Consider the following 20,809-nt stretch of genomic DNA (forward strand, 5'->3'; position numbering starts at 1 on the left):
GAATTTTCCCTGGATGTTATTACATTAAACAGTAGACAGAGTACTGCAATGGTGAGGCCCAAGGCAGATGGAAATAACCACAGTTAACTGCCTGCTGCCACATACACCCTATTCCTGATCTGCCTGTGAGACTTTTTTCTAAGGATTTAGCTTATGCCAAATGTTTCATTTCCTGACTCTGGCTTTCTCTCTGTCTGTCATCTCCAGTGTCAGATATCAGCCTTTCTTGTTTTTGAGGCTAAATCTCCACGTAAATCTCAATCTCAATTAGCAAAAAGCTCTTCCCATCACCACTAAAATAACCTTATTTTGGGCCCAGAGTACAGGGAATGCATGTCTGCTCCCACCTTCTGTAATGCAGCACACATTCTCTTGGTTTTCTTTACCTTTTACAGTCCTTTACTTGGAGTGTTAGTGAAATAATTGCCAAGCCCAACTTGTACATGCCCAGTGAAGAAAGAACCAAAAACCCGAACATCCACTACTATCTATATTTGAACCTCTGAAAAAGTGGAATAGTTCTTCTATTTATGGGACATCAATTCAGAATCTTTTTTGTGTCTGCCACCCAGGTTCAAAACTCCCAATTGCCCTTGACTTCTCCTTCCTCAAATCTTTATACTTAGGGTTTTTATAGATACTGTAGAGCCTTCTTATACAACCTCTCCAGAATATTCTTTTCTCATTTGTCTGTTCCTTCATCCATTCTACAACATTTATTTAGAGTGTATTTTGAATTAGGTGCTGATGATGCAGAAAGACTCATTCTGTTGACCTCAGGACTGACAGAATAAATGATGAACCTGGATCCTTAAATTTTTTAATAATTTATTTCTCTTTCTCTCCAATTCCAGCCTCTTTAAAATTCACAACTGAAATCCTTTTCCTAAAATGTTACTTCGATTACATAAGCCATCCTCCTGGAGTTAATCCTCTCCTCAATATATCTCCAAATGTCTAGGCTTTCCAAACACTATTTCCATCAATACGCATTTTACAAACATACACACATATCCCCACCAATTAAATAGGTATGTCCCACATACACACGAAAATATTTCTATACCATCACTGTTCTTTCTGTCCTGTGTGCCATCTTCATCTTCATTTCTCAGCTATATCCATTTTTATTTCTTCACTTTAATATGGCCTTACCTCTTAGCCGCCTTTCCATAATACATTTCTGGTTTCTTGCTATTCACTCATATGGTATGGTTATGTGACTACATATGAAATACATTAACAGGGATTGAAATTTAAGTTGTTATAAATTGAAAATAGCCAGTTATAATTATAAAATGTTTTAGGTAAACCTTACGATAACCACAAGACAAAAACCTATAGTAAATCCACAAAAGATAAAGAGAAACAAGTAACAGCATACTACCACATAAAATAATTGAATCACCAATCCAAACAGCAAGAGAGGAAGAAAGGAACAAAAAACCTAAAAAACAACCAGAAAATATTTAATAAAATGTCTATAGTAAGTCCTTAACTGTCAATAATTGTTGTCATGTAAATGGATTAAATTCTTCAATATAAAGACATAGAGTGGCTAACTGGATTTTTAAAACTATACCCCAAAAAATACCCAACTATATGCTGCCTACAAGAAATTCACCTCACCTTTAAGGACACACAGATTGAAAGTGAAGACATGGGAAAAGACATTCTGTGCAATGGAAACTGAAAGAGAGCAGATATACTTATATCAGATAAAGTAGACTTAAAGTCAAAAACTGTAAAAAGAGAGAAAGGGGTCTTTACATTATGATAAAAAAGGTCAATTCATCAACAGGATATAGCAATTATAAATTTATATGCACCTAACATTAGAGCACCTAAATATAGAAAGCAAATATTCATAGATATAAAGAAAGAGCTAGCCTGCAATAGAATAATATGAGGGGACTTCAGTCCCCCACTTTCAACAATGAACAGATCATCCAGAGAGAAAATTAATAGAAAATATTGGACTTGATATATACATTAGACCAAATGGACCTAACAGACATATACAGAATATTCCATCCAACAGCAGTAGAATGTCACTTCTATTTAACATGGTGCTGGAAGTCCTAGCCAGAATACACATTCTGGTCAAATGCACATGAAACACTCTCCAGGATAGGCCATATATAAGGCCACAAAACGAGTCTTAATAAATTTGAGAAGACTGAAATCATATCACGTATCCTTTCTGACCACGATGGCATGAAACAAGAAATCAACAACAGGAGGAATTTTTGAAAATTCACAACTATGTGGAAATTAAACAACATGCTCCTGAACAACCAATGGGTCAAAGAAGAAATCATAAGGGAAATTGAAAAAATATTTTGGGACAAATGAAAATGGAAATACAATATACCAAAACTTATAGGATACAAGAGCAGTTCTAAGAGAGTTTTCATCAAAAAAGATGAAGGATCACAAATAGACAACCTAGCATCCATTACACTTCAAGGACTGGAAAAACAATCAACTAAGCTAGTTACAAAGTTAGTAGGAAGATGGAAATGATAAAGATCAGAACAGAAATAAACAGAAGATAGAAAAAATAGAGAGATCAACCAAACTAAGAATTGGTTTCTTAAAAAGATAAATAAAATTTACAAACCTTTAGCTAGACTGATTAAGAAAAAAAATGCAAAGACTCAAATAAAATCAGAAATGTAATCAGAAATGAAATGAAGAGGTAACAACTGTTACCACAGGAATACAAAGGATTATTTAAAAACTACTATGAACAATTATATGCCAACAAATTGGATAACCTAAAAACAGGATAAATTCCTAGACACATGCAATCTGCAAGACAGAATCAGAAATTCTGAACAGACCAAAAACAAGTAAGGAGATTAAATCAGTGGTAAGTCTACTATCAGAGAAAAGCCTACGACCTGACAACTTCACTGCTGAGTTTGATGAAACCTTTAAAGAGGCAATACCAGTTCTTCTCAATCTCTTTCAAAAAACTGAAGCAGAGGAAATACTCCCAAATACATTTTACAAGGTCAGTATTACCGTGAACCCATTGCCTGAGGAGAGCACTACAAAGAAAAAAAAATTACAAACCAGTATCCCCTATGAACATATATGCAAATATACTCAACAAAATACTAGCAAATTGAAATCAACAGCACATTTAAACAATTATTTACCATGATCAGGCAGGATTTGTCACAGGGATACAAAGATGGTTCAACTTATACAAATCTGTAAATGTGTGATCCACCGTACTAACAGAATGAAAGACAAAAACCGTCTCATCTCCATAGATGCAGAGAAAGCATTTGACAAAATTTAACATTCTTTCATGATTAAAAACTCTCAAAAATTAGGTATAGAAGGAATGTGCCTTAACACAATAGAGGCCTTTATAGGACAAACCCACATCTAACATGATACTCAATGGTAAAAAAATTGAAAGCTTTCCTTTTAAGATCAGGAACAAGACAAGGATATCCACTCGTGCCACTTCTATTTAACATGGTACTGGAAGTCCTAGCCAGAGCAATTAGGCAAGAGAAAGAAATAAAAGACATCCAAATTAGAAAGGAAGAAGTTAAATTGTCCCTGTTTGTAGATAGCATAATCCTATATATAGAAAACTCTAAAAAATTCACCAAAAATCAAAACTGTTAGAAATAAAAAACAATTTCAGTACAGTTGCAGAATAGAAAACAACATACAAAAATCAGCACACAAAAGCTAGCATTTCTATACACTAACAGCAACCTAACCAAAATAGAAATTTTTAAAGATCCCATTTACAATAGCTACAAAAAAATACTTAGAAATAAATTTAACCAAGGAGGTGAAAGGTCTGTATACTGAAAACTATTAAACACTGATGAAAGAAATTGAGGAAGACACAAATGGAAAGATATCCTGTGTTTATAGATTGGAAGAATTAATATTATTAAAATGCTCATACCTCCCCCAAAGTGATCTAGAGATTCAGTGCAATCTCTATCAAAATCCCAATGACATTTTTTCACAGAAATAGAAAAAAAAAACCTTAAAATTCCTATGGAAGCACAAAAGGCCCCAAATAGCCAAAGCAATCTTGAGCAAAAACAAAACTGGAGGCATCTATCTGCTCTTTGACAAACCTGAGAAAAACAAGCAATGGGGAAAGGATTCCCTATTTAATAAATGGTGCTGGGAAAACTGGCTAGCCATATGTAGAAAGCTGAAACTGGATCCCTTCCTTACACCTTATACAAAAATCAATTCAAGATGGATTAAAGACTTAAACGTTAGACCTAAAACCATAAAAACCCTAGAAGAAAACCTAGGCAATACCATTGAAGACATAGGCATGGGCAAGGACTTCATGTCTAAAACACCAAAAGCAATGGCAACAAAAGCCAAAATTGACAAATGGGATCTAATTAAACTAAGGAGCTTCTGCACAGCAAAAGAAACTACCATCAGAGTGAACAAGCAACCTACGAAATGGGAGAAAATTTTCTCAACCTACTCCTCTGACAAAGGGCTAATATCCACAATCTACAATGAACTCAAACAAATTTACAAGAAAAAAACAAACAACCCCATCAAAAAGTGGGCAAAGGACATGAACACTTCTCAAAAGAAGACATTTATGCAGCCAAAAAACACATGAAAAAATGCTCACCATCACTGGCCATCAGAGAAATGCAAATCAAAACCACAATGAGATACCATCTCACACCAGTTAGAATGGCAATCATTAAAAAGTCAGGAAACGACAGGTGCTGGAGAGGATGTGGAGAAATAGGAACACTTTTACACTGTTGGTGGGACTGTAAACTAGTTCAACCATTGTGGAAGTCAGTGTGGCGATTCCTCAGGGATCTAGAACTAGAAATACCATTTGACCCAGCCATCCCATTACTGGGTATATACCCAAAGGAGTATAAATCATGCTGCTATAAAGACACATGCACACGTGTGTTTATTGCAGCACTATTCACAATAGCAAAGACTTGGAACCAACCCAAATGTCCAACAATGATAGACTGGATTAAGAAAATGTGGCACATATACACCATGGAATACTATGCAGCCATAAAAAATGATGAGTTCATGTCCTTTGTAGGGGCACGGATGAAATTGAAAATCATCATTCTCAGTAAACTATCGCAAGAACAAAAAACCAAACACTGCATATTCTCACTCATAGGTGGGAATTGAACAATGAGAACACATGGACGCAGGAAAGGGAACATCACACTCTGGGGACTGTTGTGGGGTGAGGGAAGGGAGGAGGGATAGCATTGGGAGATATACCTAATGCTAGATGACGAGTTAGTGGGTGCAGCATGCCAGCACGGCACATGTATACATATGTAACTAACCTGCACATTGTGCACATGTACCCTAAAACTTAAAGTATAATAATAATAAATAGATAAAAAACTGGAGGCATCATACTACCTGACTTTAAAAATATACTACAAATCTATAGTAATCAAAACAGCATAGTACAGGTGGAAAAACAGACATATAAACCAGTGGAACAGAACAGAGAGGGCAGAAATAAATCCACACATTTATAGTCAATTAATTTTTGACAAAGGTGCCAAGAACACATAATGAGGAAAGGACAGTCTCTTCAATAAATGGTGTTGGGACAACTGGATATCTACATGCAGAAAAATGATAGGAGACCCTTATCTCATACCATATACAAAAATCAACTAAAAATTGATTGAAGACATAAACATAAGATGTGAGACTCTAAAACTTCTAGAAGAAAACATAAGGGGAATGCTCCATAACATTGGTCTGCGCAATGATTTTTTGGATATGAACCCCCCCAAAAGCAAAAAAACAAAAATAGCTAAATAAGATTACATTAAACTAAAGAGCTTCCGCACACGCCCCCCCCCAAAAAAAATCAACAGTGAAGAGACAACCGATAGATTGGGAGAAAATATTTACAAACCATACTTCTGTAAGTGGTTGATATAAAAAATACATCAGGAACTCAACTCAATAGCAAGAAAACAAATAAGCCAATTAAAATATGGAGAAAGGACCTTAATAGACATTTCTGAAAAGAAGACACATTGCCAACAGGCATATGAAAAGTTGCTTAATGTCATTAATCATCAGGGACATGCAAATCAAAACCACACCTGTTAGAATGACTGCTATCAAAAAGGCAAAAGATAAAAGGTGTTGGCAAGAAAGTGGAGAAAAGAGAATCCTTGTACATTGTTGGTAGGAATGTAAATTAGTGCAGCTGTTTTGTACAGCAGTTCCTCAAAAAACCAAAAAGAGCACTATCATGTGATCCGCAATCCCACTTCTGGGTATATGTTCAAAAATCGGTCTATTGAAGAGATATCTGCACTCTTATGTTCATTGCAGAATTACTCCTAAAGTAGCTGAATCAACCTAAGCGTCTATCAACAGATAAATGGATAAAGAAAATATTACAACTGCACAATGAGATACTATTCAGTCTTTAAAAAAACAGAAATCCTGTCATTTTCGATGTCGATGAACCTGGAGGGCATTGTGTTAAGTGAAATAAGCCAGGCGCAGAAAGACAAATACTGCACGATCTCACTTAAATGTGAAATCTAAAAAAGTCAAACTCATCAAAGCAGAGAGTAGAATGGTAGTTACCGGGGGCTGGGAGAGGAGATGGGAGGTAGGAATGGAATTGGAGAGATGTTTGTCAAAAGACACAAAATTTCAGTTAAACAGGAGGAATAAGTTCAGATCTACTGTGCTGTGTGGTGACCACAGTTAATAATAGTGTATTCTATACTTGATAATTGCTAAAAGAGTAGATTTAAGTGTTCCCATCACACACACACACTAAGTAATAGATATGTTAATTAGCTCGAGTTAACCATTCCACAATGTATGCATATATCAAAACACCATGTTGTACATCATAAATATATACATTTTGTATTTGTCAACTAAAAAAATTGTAAAAACAGGTATTTAATGCTCATCTCAAAATATAAAAAGCCTGCGATGCAAAGGGTTTCTGTGGTGTAGTAGTTACCACGCTGGCCTAACACATGGAAGGTCTTCTATTTGAAACCCAACGGAAACAACAGGTTTCTCAGGTGTCCCAGAATCCGACCGGGGGTGGCCGCTTCTTCCCGGGAGTCCAGAGCTGCAAGGAACAAGTGATAATCCCGCCTCTTTTAAAAAAAAGATTGTCATCCTGGGATAGCTGTGCCAAATTAGCAGGCCGCTCTGGGCGGGCGCGCCCCCAGCTGGGACGTGTTCTCTTCTCTCCCTGAAAATCTGGAACGTGAGATCTTACAGCACCAGACTTTTTCAGTGTCCACTTTCTCCTGGTTACGTTTTTCCCGTCTCCCTCGCAGAGGAATAGCCATCATGCCCTTGCCCTTGGCCATTTTTGAGTAGACTCGCCTTAGGTCGCGTCGTGGTTCCCCATTAATAATCGAGACATTTCCTTTGTTCAGAGCCTCCAGAATTGGTGGGTAATAGCGGCACATCTACTCCTGAATAAAGGAAAGGACAGAAAGTTTTGCGGTAGGTGAAGAATGAGCTCAAGTGGTAGAGTACTCGCTTAGCATGTGAGAGGCAGTGGAATGGGTGTTGTCTCTTGGGGCCGCATGTCCATACAGTCCAGGTTGTACTGTAAGAAAACGAGGAAGCACCAGCCATATTGAATGCTTCACTGGTAAAAGACCTATGAGCATAAAGAAACAGTGCTAATAATAGCTCCTAAAACGTTCAGTGCACAGTACCCATTTTCTAAGTTGTTTTCTCTTTATTCAGAGGAAAGAAGAGATCCCAAGAGGGTGGGACATACCCAATTGTTCCTTTTCTCTCCTTCCTGCAGCTTGACCCAAAATGCAGCACAGCTCTGGAAAGTGCAGGGCAGAGCAGGATCAGTAAAACCCCAGCTTTCTTTCTGGTCAGGGCACTGTAAAGTGGAGTTCCAAGTAACCGGAAAGTCCTGCTGATAGTGTGGAAAGCAAACCCACAAGTGGTTTGTCAACTCACCGAGTGCACCCCTGAGTTGCGAATATGTAGCTGTAAGGAGCAAAACCAAATATAGAAAGCTTATTTTTTCCCAATTTAAAAACCTGTTTTGTGATTCTACTTTAGATATCTTGTATAGGCAAATTCACGTAGACAGAAAGAATAGAGGTTGTTGGGGAGAGGGAAATGTGGAGTTATTGTTTAGTGGGTACAGAGTTGCTGTTTGGGATGATGAGAAACTTCTGGAAATGGGTAGTGGTGATAGTTGCTCACGTTGTAAATGTACTTAATGCCACTAAATTGAACACTTAGAACTTTAAATGTAAAATGGGTTGTGTATATTTTACCACAATAAGAAAACACAAACTCTTGTTCATTCTTTAATTTAGCACATAGTCTCATCATCTGTTTTTCTCCACACCAGCTCATCTATTCATCCTTCTATTCATTTGACAAATACTTAGAAATGTCTAGATTTATTGTTCCATTCATCAGACATTAATTCAGGATCTCTTGTGTGCCACACGGTTTCAAGACTTCTCCCTCAAATGTGTACACCAATGTCTTGATAAATACCATAGACCTTTCCTGCACACCCTCTCCAGAATCTTTTTCTTACCTTTCACTCATGTTTCTCTTGCCCATTCTACCACGTTTATGGAGGATGTAGTCTGCACCACAAAGTATAATGGGCACTGGAGCTACGGAAAGACTCATGCTGTTCACTTCAGAAGCTGATGGAACAAATGTGAATAAACCTCAATTCTTTAATCTATTTATAACTTCTTTCCATTTCTCTTCAATTACAGTCTTCCTATTCCCAAGCTCTTTGACATCCAACACTAAACACCTTTTTCTTAAATGTTAATTTGATTATGTAAGCTGTCTGGAATTTTTTCAAGGGTTCTTAAGTCTCAATGTTTTCCCAATCATTATCTCCATGTGCACAGGCATTTCAATCACTACTTCCTTTCATTTTATAAACAGGCACACACACAAGCAGGCACACATGCACTTGTGCACTACACATCCCAAGTGAATAGGCATGTTTCCTCACATAGGAATTCCTACATCTATGCCTATTCCTTCAAACTCATGTGCATTCTTCCTCATCTGCATCCTTCAAGGTTCATATTTATCCTTTTACTACAAGCTGATCTTTTCATCCCCGTGGTTCTTGTCTGTAATACTTTTGTGATCTTTGCTGTTTCCTTATATGATGTGAATATGTGAGTTCTGTATGATGTACCTTAAAAAGACTTGAATATATGTATGTGTATATATATATAAATCTAACACAAATATATCTTATATATCTTATAAATCTAAGATATATACATATCTTAAATATCTTAGATATATCTGTCTTAGATTTAGGAAGTCTGAGGGTTTCCATAGTGTAGAGGTTATCTCACTCACTTGCCTAACACGGGATGAGGCCCTCAGATAGAAAGACAGATGTTATATAAGTATAAAGCGTCTATTCACCGAAGGGACGCAACTGTCCTAAATATGTCTGTTTCTGGCCACAGAGCTTCAAAACTTGTGAACAAAATGGATAAGCCAGAAAGAAAATAGAAAAATCCAATTACAGTTGCAGACATTAACACTCCTCTCTCAGTAATTGATAGATTCAGGAGAAAACAAATCAGCAAACATATTAGAGAATAGAACAACACCATCCACCAATGGATCTAATAGACTTTATAAAGCAAAATCACAATTTATGTAGAAAGATGAGCCAAAAAAAATCAAAGAAAAGCAAGATCATATTATAACTAGGAAATCAAGAATGGTCAGAGTGCAGAAAAGTGACATTATTGAAACTGATATTTCTGAAAGAGTTACTTAAATAGCAGGAAGACTGATAACGGCGAATGTGTAAGTGAATCTTTCCTTGTCCATATTTATCCTGCCTTTTCTTGAGGTCTGGGCTGGCCAAATTTCTCCTGAAATTCCTGGGCCTATTACAGGGTCTGGCACAGAGCATCTCTCCAGCAAATATGTACTGAATGAGTAGAAAGGAACTGACGGATTCAAAAGAGACCTGCAAGAATAATGTTCAGTATTTGGCAAATCACTGAATGTGGTGTTTGAAGGAGGACAATGAGTCAAAGTTGACTTGGAAATCTAGGCCCAGGAGGAGGTTGAGAATTAGATATTTGATATACGAATGAATGGACTACTGTGGAGAAAAACAGGCAGAGAGATAATGAGCAGGAGCAGAGAAAAGACTCACCTTTTGGAATCTAAAATAAATCTGCTTCTCAGTTCAGGCTTTGCCACCTAGCATCTCTGGCACCTTAGAAACAATAATTATCTGAGCCTGCATTACATCTAGAAAGTGCACATTAGGATACATCGTTTTGTTAGCGAAATTCAATTGGACTACATAAACGCAAGAAATCTCGTAGTATACTTAATAGCACACAAGAAAAAACAAAGGGGTAAAAAACAAAGAGGGTACCATTATAAGTATTTTGTGTTTTTTTGTAGCGGCAATGTCTTCAGTCATGTAGATGCAAGTGGAGATATGAAGGAAGACAGTAGTATGATCAAGAGACAGGTTTGATGACTGTTTCTTCATTCATTTATCCAGGTGGTCAGTGAACTATCAGGAACTGAGAACCTCCTGTCTCTTTTCAACAGAGGAGACCATGGAAAGTGTAAGAGTGACTAAGGTTTCTGAGGGAAGGAAAAGGGAAAAAGAGCAGCAAAAGACAGGTACAATTGATCCTGGTAACGCAGAACCCAGACGGTCCTATGAAATACTGGAAAGGCGTAGACTCCCCTGGTCGTGGGTATGGAATCTTCCTAGTGCAGCACTGATTGATACAGAGTAATTTTCAAGTAGGATTGATTGTAGTTTTTGAAAGCTGAAACCGTAAAGCAGGTGGAAAATACACTTCGACAAAGTGGATGTTGCCCAAGTTCAACCGTGAGCCCTCTTAGCGCAGCTGGCAGCGCGTCAGTCTCATAATCTGAAGGTCCTGAGTTCAAACCTCAGAGAGGGCACTACTTTTTGCCATAGAAGTTGGATACACTAAATAGCGGAACGCAAATGCTATAGCAGATAGGGATTTGAAGACTGACCCAATATTTGTAGAAAATGGAAACATAATTTAAGTTTGCTTGTTTTTTCGACTTTCCAGTGGTTTGAGTAAAATGAGTGGTGAAAACAGAAGAGTAGATTACACCAGAATCTACAAGCTATGTCATATAATTGGTCTTTCTAGCTGACACAGGAAGCAGGGGAAATTTCTCTTCCAACCTCCCGCTCTCAGGGTCACCTAACACTAATTATTGGGTGGATGGGTGAAGTCATTTATTCTTTTAATCATCCAACAAATATTTCTTGAACACATATCTTGTTAAGAGACTGTTTGGGGTCAAGAGTGAATACAACGCAAACATTCCTACCTCTGTGAAACTACATCCTAGTTGGGAAGAGTGGGGAGAAAGTGTATACAGCACAAATATTCCTACTATTGCGAAACTACATCATACTTGGGAGGAGTGGGGAGAAACAGACAGGAAACAATCAAAAATATGTAAGAAGTGATTTGACGATGTCTACTGTGAGGGAATCGCTAGCCAGTAAAGGGTTTAGGAATGTGGAGGTGGCACATTCAGCTTTCAGGAGGACAATCAGGGACTCTGTCACCTTGACAACTTTAGCCTCGCCTTCTTCTAGTAATCTTGCCGGAACACTTGTGCCCATGTTTTTCTAACACTGTCATAAGCGTACTTTTACCTACTAAGGCAATTGGGGGTTAGGAGAGCTTTTTGCACGGACGGCCAGTTGGCTTCGTTAGAAAACTGATGATACATGAGGACTGGGGTTGTCAATCCCTCACATGTTTCTTCATGTGAAAAATGAGGACTGTGGGATTCTCTGGCTGGATCTCAGCACCTAGAGATGGATCTGGGCAATAGGAACTGCTCACTATTAGCTGCTGCTTTCGTTGCCTTCTCCTGTGGAAAGCTGGCCTCTCACACTGAATTCATATCACAGGCACTCATGAGCGTCTTGACTGTATCAATATCTGATGAGAGATTTTAGTGCAGTTCTGTTGTCGTGGCTGATTTGCTCATTTGGTAGCTAGCATCCAGCTTCTTGTGAACATTAAAATAAAATAAAATAAAATAGATTATGGAGGAATAGAATACAGATACATAGTAAGGTATTATTTTCCAGACAAAATGGATTTGGATAAAAGAATCTAATTAAGAATTTGTGCATGGTTCTTTTAAAATTCTTTTGAATTTTTTTTTTTTGGCCTGTTTTTCAAGTCTCCAATTTTTGTCACCCTTCTCCCATCAGGTCAGAGAGATAGCCAATGGTCAGAAGGAATCGTCCAGCAACTACAACTACCATAGGGCTTTCTCCTGCCTGCAGATGCCTCTTTTTATTCAGCCTTTATGGGAAGTAGCAGCGCCATCCGTTCTCAGAGAGCAAGCTCTGAAGTAGCTGAGCTAACCCTAGTTGCTAATCTGAGCTAACCCCAGTTACCCCAGCGGATTTACAGATTGAGGTTAGAACCCAGCAGGGTTCTCGTCTTGGAAAGAATAGGCTTCCCTCTAAAGTTTCACATAGATACTGGGTGAGGAAAGAGCCCTAAATGGCTTCAGAAATTGAATGCTCTTTGGGTAAAGCAGGAAGCCCTGCTATGGAAGAGCATCATTTGAACATAAATCAGTGTCTCAGTACAAACAGAGTGCTCAGGAGGTCAAGACGGTTAAGCAGAGAGCCTGACCAGAATATCCGTGGTGAAGAGAAACAATCTTGTTGGGAGAAGGATAACCACAATTGGGGACTTAGCATAAAGGCTAAAAATGATTCAAAGAGAATGCAGAAAGAATCAGGCACGAATCTTTACTATATTCTGTTGTGCAAATCTCACCTCACTATGTGTTTATATTCTATTCCTCCACAATCTTTATTTTATTTTTATGTTCACAGAGACTTGTTGGTGCCAACCAAATGAGCACAACAGCCAGTGACAACAGAACAGCACTAAAATAGTCCCTCATCAGCTCTTGAGAGCAGATTCCTTAAAGGTGAACAATATTCCACATACAAGGACTTTTCAGCACCATGCATTAAAAATGAAACTGAATGTTTATTATTCTTCATATACATTGGTTGATATGACTTTTCAGCTTCCCTCAGTAACATTATCCAAATTTTGTAGATGACAGTAACGCTAAGAGGAGTTAAACCATTTTCCTCAAATCACGTAGCTTTAACAGGAAAACCAGATATGAAAAGCAGATTTCTTTCTAAATTAAAAAAAAAAAACAAACAAAAAAACTTGAGCTCTTGCTTTACCCTAGCACATAGTCTCGCCATCTGTTTTCTCCACACCAGGTCACTTCTGTAACATTCATTCACATAACAAATACAAATAAATGAGTGGATTCATTCATCAGCTATTAATTCAGAATCTCTTTGTGTTTACCACACTAGGCTCAAGACTTCCCGGTGTCTTTGTCTCCTCTCCCTCAAATCTCTCCACCCAATGTCTTGACAAATACTGTAGATCCTTCCTGCACCATGTCCCCAGAATCTTTTTCTTCCTTTTCATTCACCTCTGTCATCATCCATGCTATGGTGTTTATGGAGGATGTATTCTGCAGCATGAAGTGTGATGGGCACTGGTGCTGCAGAAAGACTCCTGCTGTCCACCTCAGGAGCTGACACGATACATGTGGGTAAACCTCAATCTTTTAATGCCTTTATGACTTCTTTCCCTTTCTCCCCAGTTCCTGTTTTCTCGTGTTCAAGCTCTGACATTCAAAACTAAACACCTTTCTCTAACATGTTGTTTTAATTATTTAAGCATTCCGCCTGGGATTTTTTTCAATTACTCTTGGGAGTTTTCATAAAACTCTCCCAACATATCTCCAAGTGGCCAGGCTTTTCAATCACTGCTTCCCTCCACGTGTATTTCACACACACACTCCACTTAAATTGGACAGGTTTATTTCTTTACACAGAAATTCCTACAAACAGCCCGGTTTCCTCCACCACATGTCCACTGCTTCTCTGTATAGCTCAATTTTGATTCTTACACTATGATATTTTACATATTCTTACACTCTGATGTGAACTTGTCTCTTATTCTTTATGGCTCTGCTCTGTAATTTTGTTGTTGTTGTTCTGAGATATAGTTGGACATGTAACTTGTACATGACACACCTTAGCAAGGAGGCAACCCATATCTCAGATGTAAGTGAAAGAAGCACTCTCCAGGGGTTTCCTAGGGGAGTGGTCAGCACACTGGCCTCATTGGTGAAACAGCCTAGTTATGAAAACAGCAGGAGCTTTTTGCCTTCCAGAAACCTGGACCATCTCACAACCCCCAGATAGTCTCAGCTACAAGGAAAAAGTGATAATTCCATCCCACTTTTATAAACACACACACACAACACACACACACACACACACATAAAATCATTTAATCATTTTTAATCATTTAATCATTTTTTAAAAATCTGTGACACTTTAGCTGGGCAGGTCTAGGCAGGGCCTCCTTTGCTGGGATGTGCCTTTTTCTGTCCCGGAATACTCTAAACTTGACATTTTGGCAGCATTTTGGCAGTTTTCCCTTTGTGACTTTCTCATTGTTCCCTTTCTCCTCCTTCTTTGCAGAGAATGAGTAGCCACTGCACCTTGCCCTGGGCCATCAATGAGAAGATCTGCTCTTAGTAGAGCCCTGCTTTCCCGCTGAAGGCCCTGAATTCACCTGTGTTCCAGGACACACACTAAGGATCAGTAAAGCTCCTGCGATGTGGGGAATTAGCTCAAGTGGTAGAGTGCTTGCTTAGCATGCAAGAGGTAGTGGGATCGATGCCCACATTCTCCAAGCTTTATTATTTGGACCTTGGGTCTCCAAACACTCAAGTATCCAAACTCAAGTTAGTGACTGAGAGCAGGATGCTGCTTTAGTTCAAGACATAGAAGCAGCAACAATACAGGGCTGGTGATGGCTCCCTCCTGGCATTCAGTATAGTGTAGATCTACTGTGTAATTCATTCGCTGTTTCTTCAAAGAGCTGTGAAACCAAGGGACATATACAACTGCTCTTTTCTCCCTGTTTTTGCCTGCAGCTTGGTCCTAAACGTCAGACAGTTGTGAAAAGTGCAGGGCAGAGCCACCTGGGTAAATACAGCCTCGGCTTTCCGCTCAGGGGACTGAAACCAGGATGTGTCAAGTAACTAGAACGTGCCTGGACAGATACTGTAGAAAGCAAACCCATAAAGTTGTTCATGAGCTTGTGGACACACCCGCCAGCTGTGAACAAGTGGCTCTAATCCCAAACAACTTACCTACAAAGAGCCTGAGAGCTGAACTGCACAATGGCCCACTTTCCAGTCCTCACTGAAGTTGCACACACTCCGGAAATCTCTGAACAGTAGTGTCGAGGCTTTGCAAATAGAGTTATCTTTGAAACAGTAACACATGGAAGGCTGGTTGGTACTTGGAACTTGAATGCAAGGCAATTTTGTGCCTGCAAAAATAAAAATAGCAATATTATTCTTAAGATTTCAACAAAACACAGTGTCTCATCACATAATCCAAAGAAGTCCAGGTTACAAGCCCCAAAGTATTCAGCATTATGAAAAAAACAGGGAATCTTAATTCACATGGCAAAGAGACTCCTCGAATAACAATACTGAGAGGACACAGATGTCAAAATCATCTGGCGCATACAGAAGCACAGTTACGATAACAATGCTCCTAGAATTAGGGATAACATTTGTGAAGAGAATGGAGAGTTGGAAAGTCTCAGCAAATATCTGGAATATATAAACATCAATTTTAAGCTTAAGAATTAAAAAAAAATGTATTAACCAAAACTCTTAGGGGAAATAAAAAGCTTAACTGCATGATCTCAGTAACAGAATTCAGATGACTAAGAAAAAGTCAACGAACTTGAAAACAGAACAAGAATACCTACATAATCTGAACTATAGAGAGAAAGGAGTAGTTCTGTAAATGAACAGAGGCTCAGGGACAAATAAAAAATAGCAAATCTAACATTCACATTATTGTAATCTGAAAAGAAGAGGACAAAGAGGTCTTTGTGGGATAAAACTTTGAAGAATTAATGGCTGAAAACGTATCAAATTTGTCAAAAGATATAAACCAGGGTTTTAAAGTTCAGCAAAGGTCAAGCAGGATAAACCCAAAGAAACCCATTTCAAGACATATCATAATCAAACTGCTGAAAACGAGGAAAGTACAAAACAATCTTGAAAGCAGTCAAAGGAAAATGAAAAAGAAACTACCATATGAATGAGTGTAGATTTCTCATCAGGAACCATAGCGGCCAGAAAAAAATGTCATAATATTCAATAAGTAACAAAAGAAAAAGACCTATCAACCCAGAATGCTATGTGGAGCAAAAGTATCTTTCAGACATAAAGGGAAATAAATGCATTCTCATTGGAAGGTAAGTCAATACATTCTCATTCTTAGCAAGAATGCTGGAAAAGAACTAGCAAAGATTTGAGATAAGAAAAGTGATACCAGAAGGAAACTTAGAACATCATCAATGAAGGAACAAAAGCAGAAATAGAAAATGTCTGGGTAGACATAACAGACTATTATTCTTCCCTTGAGTTCCTTAAGGTATGTTTGATGATCGAAAGCCAAAATTGTAACTTTATCAGAAGCAGTTGTCATTGTATCTAGATGTACTACATAGATAAGATAAAAGGGTAAGTGTAATGGGCCTAACTCTTGATGAAGTTTCTATATTCAACTTGAATGGCAAAATATTGATTCTAAGTATACTGTGAAAAGTTACGTATGTATATGGCAATCCCTAGACCACTTACTAACCAGATTGAAATAAACCAAAACAAGATAGAAAGAGGAACATAGAAGAATTAAAACAAAGGGAACAAAGGTTAATAAATTATTAAATAGTAGATCTATCTAAAAACTTGTCTATATTAACATTACATGTCAATGATCTAAATCGTTAATTAAAAACTAGAGATCATAAGAATGTATTGAAAGTAAATATGCTGACTCTAAGAAAGCCACCTGCAATACACTTGTAGACAAGAATAAAAGTTATATAGCAGATTGAAGGAAAAGAGTGGAAAAGATACCTCATGCAAGCATTAATCAAAGACAGCTGTGGTGTATACATTAAAATCAGACAAAGTAGATTTGACAGCAGAGAAACTTTTCAGGAATAATGAAGGCTGCTAAATAATTACGATTGTCCATTCTCCAGGGAATACTGTTCCAAATGTATATGAGGACACAGATTTTCAAAACTCATAAACAAAATTAGATAAGCCAGGTAAAAATAGAAATATCCAATTTTAGTTGAAGACACTAAAACTCCTCTCTCAGTCGTTGGTAGACTTAGTAGACAACAAATCAGCCAACATATTGGAGAACTGAACCACACCATCCACCAATGGATCTAATCAACTTCATAACGCAGAATAAAAATTTAGCCAGAAAGCAAAGACAAAAATTAAAAGAAAAGTAAGATCATGTTATAACCAGGAAATTAAGAGTGGTCCAGCATATAGAAGGGTGCTATTATTGAAAGAGTTTGAAATAGTGACTTAGTTATTTTGAAACAGTCTTGAAGGCATTATTTAGCTGGAAATGACAGAAAGACTGAAAATGATGAATCTGGAGGTGGATCTTCCCTCATCTATATTTATCTTGTCTTCTTTTGAGGTCTAGGGTGTCTATACTTCCTCTGAATTACCTGATCCTACTACAGTGTCCGGCACAGAGCATCTCCCCAGTGAATATGTACTAAATGAGTGGAAAGTAATTGATAGATTCAAAAGAGTTTTGCAAGAATAATGTTCATTATTTGGCAAATCATTGAATGTGGTGTTTGATGGAAGACAATGAATCAAAGTTGACTTGAAAGGTAAGCCCAAGGCCATACGTTGTGGCTCATTTCTGTAATCCCAGCACTTTGGGAGGCCGAGGTGGGCAGATCCCTTGTCGCCAGGAGTTTGAGACCAGCCTGGGCAACCCAGTGAAATCCTGTCTCTACAAAAACAACAAAAATTAGCCAGGTGTGGTGGTATGCATCTGTAGTTCCAGCTACTCAGGAGGCTGAGGTGGGAGGATCGCTGGAACCCGGGAGGCAGAGGTTGCAGTGAACAGAGATCACACCAGTGCCCTGGCAGTAAAGTGATACCTTGTCTAAAATAAAATAAAATAAAATAAAATAAAATAAAATAAAATAAAATAAAATAAAATATAAAAGTTAAGCCCAGGCCGGGTGCAGTGGCTCGAACGTGTAATCCCAGCACTTTGGGAGACCAAGGCAGGTGGATCACCTGAGGTCAGGAGTTTGAGACCAGCCTGGCCAACATGGTGGAACCCTGTCTCTACTAAAAACTCAAAAATTAGCAGGGCACCTGTAGTCCTAGCTACTCGGGAGGCTGAGGCAGAAGAATCACTTGAACCCACGAGGCAGAGGTCGCAGTGAGCCAAGATTGCACCACTACACTGCAGCCTGGGCAACAGAGTGAGACTCCAACTCAAAAAAAGTTTTAAAAAAAATTTAAAAAAAGTTAAGCCCAAAAGTTAAGTAAAGAGGAGGTCTGGAATTAGATATTTGGTGTATGAATGAATGAGCTAAAGTGCAAAAGAATGGGCAGAATAACTGTGAGCTGGAGCAGAGGGAAAAAAATCACATGTAAAATCTAAAAATATCTGCTTCTCAATTCGGGCTTTCCCACTTAGCAGCTTTGGCACCTTAAAAAAACAAAACAAAACAAAACAAAAAAACACTTGGCCGGGCGCGGTGGCTCACGCCTGTAATCCCAGCACTTTGAGAGGCCGAGGTGGGCGGATCAGGAGGTCAAGAGATAGAGACCATCCTGGCTAACACGGTGAAACCCCGTCTCTACTGAAAAAATACAAAAAAATTAGCCGGGCGTGGTGGCGGGCGCCTGTAGTCCCAGCTACTCGGGAGGCTGAGGCAGGAGAATGGCCTGAACCTGGGAGGCAGAGCTTGCAGTGAGCCCAGATCGGGCCACTGCACTCCAGCCTGGGCGACAGAGTGAGACTCCGTCTCACAAAACAAACAGACAACAAACAACAACAAAAACTCACTTAGCTTATTTGATTCTCTATTACTTCTAAAAAGTGCATACTAAGGCATAATTTTGTTGGCAAAAGTCAATCAGACTACATTAAGTAAACTCCCTAAGTCTCCTAGTATAATTCATGGCACAAAAATATGAGGGAAAAACAGGGAGGATATGATTATAAGTTCAGTTTGTGTTTTTTGTTGAGTGAATGTCTCCAGTCCTATAGATGCAAGTGTAGATAGTAAGAGTAGTATGAACGGGAGACACCGTGGAAGGCTATTTCTTCCTTCATTCATTCAGTTGGTCACTCAATGAACTATCATGAATTGAGCACCGCCTCTGTTTCTTATCAACAAAGGAGACTATGGAAAGGAAGAGTGACTAAGATCTCTGAAGAAGGGAAAAGCTAGATGACTGGGCCACAAGAGGAAAAAAAGCAGCAAGATAGGTACATTTGTTTCTGGTCCCTCAAGCCAGAAGGCCCTATCATTATGTGAATACTGGAAACAGGTGGACTCCACCCGTCCTGAGTGGGGAATTCTTCCAGTGCAGCACTGGCTGATAAGGAGTGATTTCCAAGCAGCATTGATTGTGTTCTTTAAAAGCTAGGAATTGATAAAGCAGCGTGGGAAATGAGATTTGATAATCTGGATCTCAGCTCTTAGGAACAGTTGCTCTCTTAGAGCAGCAGGCCGCCTGCCAATCTCATATTCTGAAGGTCCTGAGTTTGAACATCAGACAAGGCACAGCTTATGCCGCTATTTCCATTAAGGGAAATGAAATAGGTGCGATAAATAATGGAACACAAATGCTATGAGATAATGATTTCAAGACAGACCAAATATTAGCTTAAAATTCAAAAGTGAGCTTTCTTTTCTTTCCTTCTTTCTTTCTTTCTTTCCCTCTTTCTTTCTTTCTTTCCCTCTTTCTTTCTTTCTTTCTTTCTTTCTTTCTTTCTTTCCCTCTTTCTTTCTTTCTTTCTTTCTTTCTTTCTTTCTTTCTTTCTTTCTTTCTTTCTTTCTTCCTTCCTTCCTTCCTTCCTTTCCTTTCTCTTTCTGTCTTTATTTATTTTTTCCTTCTTTTGGCTTCTCAGTCGCTCGGTGAAGGCATATAAATTACACAAGAAACTGCAAGCTATGTCATATGTCTACCTCTCTAGCTGACAGGGGAAGCAGGGGAAATTTCTCTTCCAATTGCCTGCTCTGAAGGTCATCCAGCCATAATTATGGGTTGGGGTGGGTGAAGTCTTTTATTCTTTTAATCATCCGACAGATAGTTCTCAACACATATCTTGTTAAGAGACTGTTTTGGGTATAGCAATTCACAGTGAATAAAATACGGATATTCTCGCCTTTGTGATACTATGTCAATAGTGGGGGGAGTGGGAAGAAACAGACAGGAAGCAAAAAAGAAAAATAAACAAGAAGTCATGTGATGTTATCTACTGGGAGGGACTCATTAGGCAGTAAAGCACTCAGCAGTGTGGAGGTGACACATTCACTTTTCAGGAGAAGAATCAGGGAAGTTGTCACCTTGAAGATATCATTTAGCTTCCCTTTCTTCCAATAGTCTTTCTTTACATGGGAAATGAGGACTCTGGGATTCTCTGGCTGGATCTCAGCACCTAGAGATGGATCTGGGCAATAGGAACTGCTCAGTAAGCATTACCTACTGCTTTGGTTGCCTTCTCCCTGGCCTCTTGGATTGAGCTTGCATCATACGTGTTCAGTAGGAGCTT

At 38.5% G+C, this 20,809-nt stretch overlaps 2 non-coding genes across 2 annotated transcripts; both read left to right on the forward strand.

The window, feature by feature from the left end:
* The first annotated feature begins 10,919 nt into the window (after window positions 1-10,919).
* TRNAM-CAU (transfer RNA methionine (anticodon CAU)) lies at window positions 10,920-10,992 on the forward strand. The gene has a single exon. It is a non-coding gene; the product is annotated as a tRNA-Met (tRNA).
* Window positions 10,993-14,773: 3,781 nt separating this feature from the next.
* TRNAA-AGC (transfer RNA alanine (anticodon AGC)) lies at window positions 14,774-14,846 on the forward strand. Its single transcript has one exon. It is a non-coding gene; the product is annotated as a tRNA-Ala (tRNA).
* Window positions 14,847-20,809: the final 5,963 nt, after the last annotated feature.

This window comes from Pongo pygmaeus, chromosome 5, assembly GCF_028885625.2.
Source record: "Pongo pygmaeus isolate AG05252 chromosome 5, NHGRI_mPonPyg2-v2.0_pri, whole genome shotgun sequence".
Classification (NCBI taxonomy): Eukaryota; Metazoa; Chordata; class Mammalia; order Primates; family Hominidae; genus Pongo; species Pongo pygmaeus.